The sequence below is a fragment of the Solanum pennellii genome, chromosome 12 (assembly GCF_001406875.1).
Source record: "Solanum pennellii chromosome 12, SPENNV200".
Classification (NCBI taxonomy): Eukaryota; Viridiplantae; Streptophyta; class Magnoliopsida; order Solanales; family Solanaceae; genus Solanum; species Solanum pennellii.
In genome coordinates, this window is record NC_028648.1 from 43496993 (window position 1) to 43503962 (window position 6970).

A 6970-nucleotide genomic window follows, 5' to 3' on the forward strand; every position below is an offset into this window, starting at 1 on the left:
TACACTATTTGATATACCCTGTATCAAACTTAGCAACCATTAAAAAGTCCTTATGCCGTCATCAAAGACTTTGACTAATCATGAAAATGCACCATAAAAGAATTTTTCATAATGTTGAACCGTCATCAATGACTTTGTTTTATCTCCTTGAACCTAGATCTTGGGATCTCCCATCTTGTAGGAAAAGTTATCGCCACGATGACTTGTTCTCGGCCACAGTCTCATTCTTGTCGATGATTTATCAACTCCCTCTCCAGTTAGGCCTTTAGTAAGTGGATCTGACATATTAACCTTTGACTTCACATAGTCAATTGTGATAATTCCACTAGAAAGTAGTTGTCTCACAGAGTTATGTCTTCGTCCTATGTGACGAGACTAGCCGTTATACATAACGCTTCCACCCTTCCTATTGCAGCTTGACTATCACAGTGTATGCATAGAGGGGCCAATGGTTTGGGCCAAAACAGAATATCTTCTAAAAATTTTTGGAGTCATTCAGCTTCTTCCCCTGCCGTGTCTAAGGCGATGAATTTAGACTCCATTGTAGAGCGAGCTACACATGTTTATTTGGATGATTTCCAAGATATTGTTCCTCCACTGTTAGTAAAACGTATCCACTTGTGGATTTTGTTTCAGTTGATCCAGTAATCCAATTTGCATCACTATATCTTTCAATAACTGCTGGATATTTGTTGTAATTCAAATCATAGTTTTGAGTATCATCTAAGTATCCCAAAACTCTTTTCATTGCCAACCAATAATTAATTGGGATAACTTGTGTATCAACTAAGTTTATTGATAGCGAAAGTATGTATAGTTGTGTACAATTCATCACATACAACAAACTTCAAAATACGCTGGCATAGTCCAATTTATACTGACTTTCACCTTTATTCTTTGCAAGATGTAGGTTCAAATCAATTGAAGTCTTTGCCCTTTTAAAATTCAAATAATTGAATTTTTTCAAGTATCTTTTAAATATAATGACTTTGAGACAATGCTAGACCATTAGATGTTTTGAGAATTTTAATTCCGAATATCAAGCAACTCCTACATCTTTCGTATCAAACTTACTAGCGAGCAAACTCTGAGTAGCTTTTATATTGGCAATGTCCTTTCTCATTACCAGCATGTCATTCACATATAGACATACAATGACTTTCTGATCTGGAGTATCTTTAATGTAAACACATTTATCACATTCATTGATCTTAAATCCATTTGACAACATGGTTTGATCAAACTTTGCATGCCATTGCTTCGGTACTTGTTTTAGTCCATCAAGTGACTTAATAAGTTTGCACACTTTCTTTTCTTTACCATGAACTACAAAACCCTCAAGTTGTTCGATGTAAATTTCTTCTTCCAACTCTCCATTTAAGAAGGTTGTTTTCACATCCATTTGGTGGATTTCAAGACCATATACTGCAGCTAGGGCATTTAACATCCGAATTGATGTAATCCTAGTCATTGGCGAGTATGTTTCAAAATAATCAAGACCTTCTTTTTGTCTAAAGCCTTTCACTACAAGTCTTACTTTATATTTGTCAATAATTCTATCATCTTTCATCTTCCTTTCAAAGATCCATTTTGAACCCAAGGGTTTGTTTCTTGGAGGATGATCAACTAACTCCCAAGTATGATTGCTTATGATTGATTCAATTTATCTATTGACAGCCTCCTTTCAATGTCGCTTAACAGCATTGCTTCCTTGAATGTTTGAGGCTCACTTTCAAGAAGGAATGTTACAAAATCATATCCAAATGAAGTAGTTGTCCTTTGACGTTTACTACGCCTTGGACTCTCTTCATTGGTTTCATTCTCTTTTGGTTCTTCTCGGGGTTGTTTAAACCCCCCACTAGATGACTCAAGTCTAGTTTTATAGATATGTTCAAAAAATTTAGCACTATTTGATTCCATTACCGTATTGTCATGAATATCCGGATGTTCGAACTTATGAACCAAAAATCGACATGTCTTACTATTTGTAGCATATCTAACGAACACACAATCACTGTCTTAGGCCCTATTTTTACTTTGGCTTTGGATAGACACCCCCACACTTTGATATATTTCAAGTTGGGTTTTCTACCTTTCCATTTCTTATATGGAATAACACGCGCCTTTGAGTGAGACACTCTATTGAGTATTCAGTTTGCTGTATGGATAGCCTTCCCCCACAAGTTTTGTGATAAACCTGAACTTATAAGTAATGCACTAGCATTTCTTATAATGTTCGGTTTTTCCTTTCTGCAATCTCATTTGATTGAGGAGTGAATGGAACAGTAGATTGACGGATTATTCCATTTTCTAAAAATATTTCTGCAAATGGAGATTCATGTTCACCACCTCTATCACTTTTGATCATTTTGGTCTGTTTATCTAACTGATTTTTAACCAAAGTTTTTTTATTGCCTAAATGCATATATTGCTTCATCCTTTCCATTAGCAAATAAACATAACAATATCTAGTGCAATCGTCAATAAAAGTTATGAAATATTGTTTCCCACCACGTGATGGCATTGACTTCATGTCACAAATATCAGTGTGAATCAGTTCTAACGGAATTGAATTCCTTTCAACATATTTATAAGTATGCTTAGCATACTTAGATTCAATGCAAATTTTACATTTTGATTTACTACACTCAAATTTTGTGAACACAGTTAAGTTATCAGTTTTCGCAGGGTTTTGTGAGTAACGTGTCTCAAAAGTTCATGCCATAAATATTTAGACTCAAGCAAGTAAGTAGAAGCATAATCTTTATTCATATCAACTACAATTAGATTGAGTTTGAAAAGGTCATCATCACTAAGGTACCCTTTTCCTACATACATATCATTCTTACTGACTACTACTTTATTCATATCAACTACAATTAAATAAATACTACTTTATTAGATCCAGTTCCTTCCACCTTTGCAATAGGGAGATTGTCATAAACAACTTCTCGTATGTAGGTGCTGGAATATATGATAAAATAATTTTTTGTTGGCACAAACATGGCATGAGGCACCACAATCTATCCACCATTCTCATGGAATTTTTAACCAAGTTACATTCTGAAAGCATTGCATAGAGATCGTTCAATTATCCTTTGTATTCAGCCCAGTTTGCTTGATCCTTCTTTTTCTTGTCCTTCTTAGCACCTCGGCATTCAGTAGGCCTATGACCACGTTTATCATAGTTGAAGCAGCTTCCATCGAATTTCTTCTTAGGAGGATTGTTTTTTGGGCCAGATGCTTTTTTTCTTTTCTGTAATTTTGTGGGATATTCTACAAAAATATTTACCCCAGATATTGCTGAATTACCACGTGACCTCTATTCTGCAGCCTTATCATCCTCTTTGATTCTCAACCTTACTATGAGATCTTCGACAGTCATCGCCTTGCGTTTATGTTTCAAGTAGTTTTTGAAGTCCTTCCACAATGGAGGTAACTTCTCAATAATAAAAGCCACTTGAAATGAATCATTCACAATCAGTCCTACATTAAAAATTAAGTGAGTATTAAGGAAAAAATTAATATTTCTAACATAGACATTAAATAAATTTAAACCTTCAGCAAGGAGATCATGGATTATGACATGCAGTTTTTGAACTTAGGTGACGACGGTCTTACTGTCTATCTTCTTATAGTCCAGAAACTTTGCCACAATGAATTTCTTCATTGCGGCATCTTCTGTTTTGTACTTCTTTTCTTATGTATCCCATCGTTTTTTTTTGAGGTTTTGACATTTCTGTACACATTATACAGATGATCTTGTAGTTCACTCAGGATATAATATTTGTACAAAAAATTTGAGTGTGTCTATGCTTCTGTTACCAAGAATCGTTCTTTAGGTTGAGTATCATCCGATATAACATGAACATTCTCATTAATGAACCTCTGCAGACTCAACATACTGAGATAGAAGAACATCTTCTGCTGCCATCTCTTGAAGTCGACTCCACAAAACTTTGAACGTTTCTCAGTCAGCGCTAAGGCAGCAGTTGAACAATTTTCTGCAATTGATGTTGTTGCAGTACTTACTGTTGCAGCACTCACTATTCCAACATTCATTTGACTTGAATTAGTCATTTTTTTAAGTCACAAATGTCAGATAATTTTAGTCTTTGAAATACTAACAGTAAAGAACAAAGCTTCACACAGACTATTTTTTATTTAACGATAAAGTTTTTATGTTCTTTTAATCTTTAATGGACTGAATTTTAAAAAATTCAAACAGAGTAAAAACTCATATTGGTTTTAATCTCCAAAAACCTACAATACAGAAACTTAATAAATTTCTTAAGCTTGTTATTAACCTGTACTTATAAGGTTAGCAGAGCAGAAACAGAATAAGATGAAATAGACAGAAAACCAAATAATCAGACTCCATAGGAATTGTTGTGTTTCCTTAAGAAATTTAATCCCCTCACTGTACCAGAGGTTATGGATTAATTTCTCTCAAGATAAAACGGATTAATCCTGTTAAAGAAATAGAGGTACCTCAAATTTTTTTAACTTTAGTGAACTTAACAAAAACAACAAGTCACACACTTTCAGTCAATCAATACTTTGATTTTGAGAAAAAATATATCCATAGAAGGAAAAAATTTTAGTGTTTGAAAAAACGAAAAATGGCTTTCTTTTATAGTCATTTTCAGGAAGAAACATGTCTGTTCAGAGAAATCTGTTCAGACGTGTTTTATCCAAAAAGTTGTCTTTTGAAAAAAATAACAACTTTTTGGAAAATATGTCTGTTGGGAATGTAACAGCTTTTCGAAAAGAATAACGACTTTTCAGAACGTTACCGTTATACGTAAATTAATTATGTTAATAACTAGTTAACTAACATCCTGGATTAATATATAAGATATAATATTAACTGAATTTATTTGATTAACAAAAATCAATTAAAAAATTTTTGTTCAAAAATTTATCAATCAAATCATTTGTCAAATCCGAAGAAGAACCTGAGGCCGACCGAGCGACGACAATGGCGTGAGGGGACACCTTCTTCTTAGCTCTTTAATAAGTAAAGGAAATGTTTCCCAATATAAGGACAACAATTTTTCTTTCTTTTGCCGATATGGGAGAAATGACTTTTCATTTGCACTTTACAAATGACTTTTCATTTTCTCTCCAAATTGATTCCTTCAATTTTCAACTTTTCATTTTTTTTCCTTTCCCATTCACACTTTGCTAAACCCAACATGTATGATGTATGGTCCAATGATGTGAATTTTAAGTAATGCTCAAAGTATCAATATCATAAAATAATAACAAAAAAGAACAAGAACTACATTCTTGGAAGTCAATAAAAGATTGGACTTAATTTTCAACTTACCAACAGAAATTATTCATGGGTTTCCATTATCTCAACACCTTAGTGGAACAACATTAACCAAAAAAAAAAAAGGAAAATCTCTGATCTATTAAGATTAGTTTAAGACCATCCAAATTTACATCATAGTTAAGCCCTATATAAACACCTAGTTTTTCTCTATTCTAAAACACAAGAAAAAGAAAATTCTAGTACTAAAATACAAATATTCTTAATGGGAAGCCAAATGAAGAAGCAATGGCCTCAATTTGCTTGTGCTTTAACAATTTCCTTGATTTCCACATACACTATGGCATATTCACCTTATTCATATGAATCATCATATTTAACATATAACAATGCACCAACTACAGTAGCTAAAAGCGAAGACTACAAGGTTCCCTCAGTACCAAAAGAGGAATATAAGGTACCTATTTTTTCCAAGATTACTACAAGAAACACTCAGTTTTAGAAGATAACTATAAGAGGGTGTCATCGGTTGTAGAGGTACCCTCGGTGCCTAACGAGGAATACACTATGCCTTCTTTGCCAATGAATGATTTCTACAAGAATCCATCAGTTACAAAAGATAACTATAATAAGCTGTCATCAATTTCAAAAGATAACGACTATAAGGAACCCTTAGTTCCTAAAGAGAAATACTAGATGCCTTCTTTACAAAAGAAAGAATACAAGAAACCAACCATTCCAAAAGATAATTACAAGAAGGTGCCAACTGTTCCAGAGGTACCCTAAATGCCTAAATGAGAATACAAGGTGTCGTCTTTTCCAAAAAATGACTATTACAAGAAACCATCAGTTCCAAAAGATAACTACAAGAAGGTGTCATCTGTTCAGAGGTACCCTTAGTTCCTAAACATGAATACAAGGTACCTTCTTTGCCAAAGAATGACTATTAAAAGAAATCATCAATTTTAGAAGATAACTATAGGAAGGTACCATCTGTTTCAGAGGTATACTCAATGTCTAAAAAGGAATTCAATTATCCTTCTTTGCCAAACAATGACTATAACAAGAAGCCATCCGTTCCAGAAGATAATTACAAGATGGTGTTTTATGTTCCAAAGGTACCTTCAGTGCCTAAAAAGGAATATAAAGTGTCTTCTTTGCCTAAGAATGACTACTACAAGAAGACATCAGTTCCAGAAGACAACTATAAGAAGGTATCATCAGTTTCATTAGATAATGTCTATAAGGTGCCCTCAGTACCTAAACAAGAATACAAAACACATCAAGAAAAAAGAAGGTGCCAACTATTTCAGAGGTACCTTTAGTGTCTAAACCAGAATACAAGATGGTGTATTTTCAAAAACTAACTCTTCAAGAAACCGTCACCTTCTCCATCACCACCACCTCTATATTACTAAAGTTTTGTCCCTCATGCTCATATTTCAATGAAGGTCTTCTCCGGCCCAACATAAATAACCAATAGGGTTCTCATATTATTATGAGTTCAAAGGCATGATATCAATGTCTATAACAAGAATTTAATTCTTTATTTATTTTATTTTTCTTCTCTTTCCTACTTGGAGTTGCAACTTTTTTTTGTTATTTAAATTCTATTTTGTGTATCTAGAGATTTATGTATATTGAATACATTTTTTTTTAATTATTGAAAGTATATATCTATACATTCACCTC

At 33.3% G+C, this 6970-nt stretch overlaps 1 pseudogene; it reads left to right on the top strand.

The window, feature by feature from the left end:
• The first annotated feature begins 5543 nt into the window (after positions 1–5543).
• On the top strand, positions 5544–6603 carry LOC107006266 (annotated as a pseudogene).
• Positions 6604–6970: the final 367 nt, after the last annotated feature.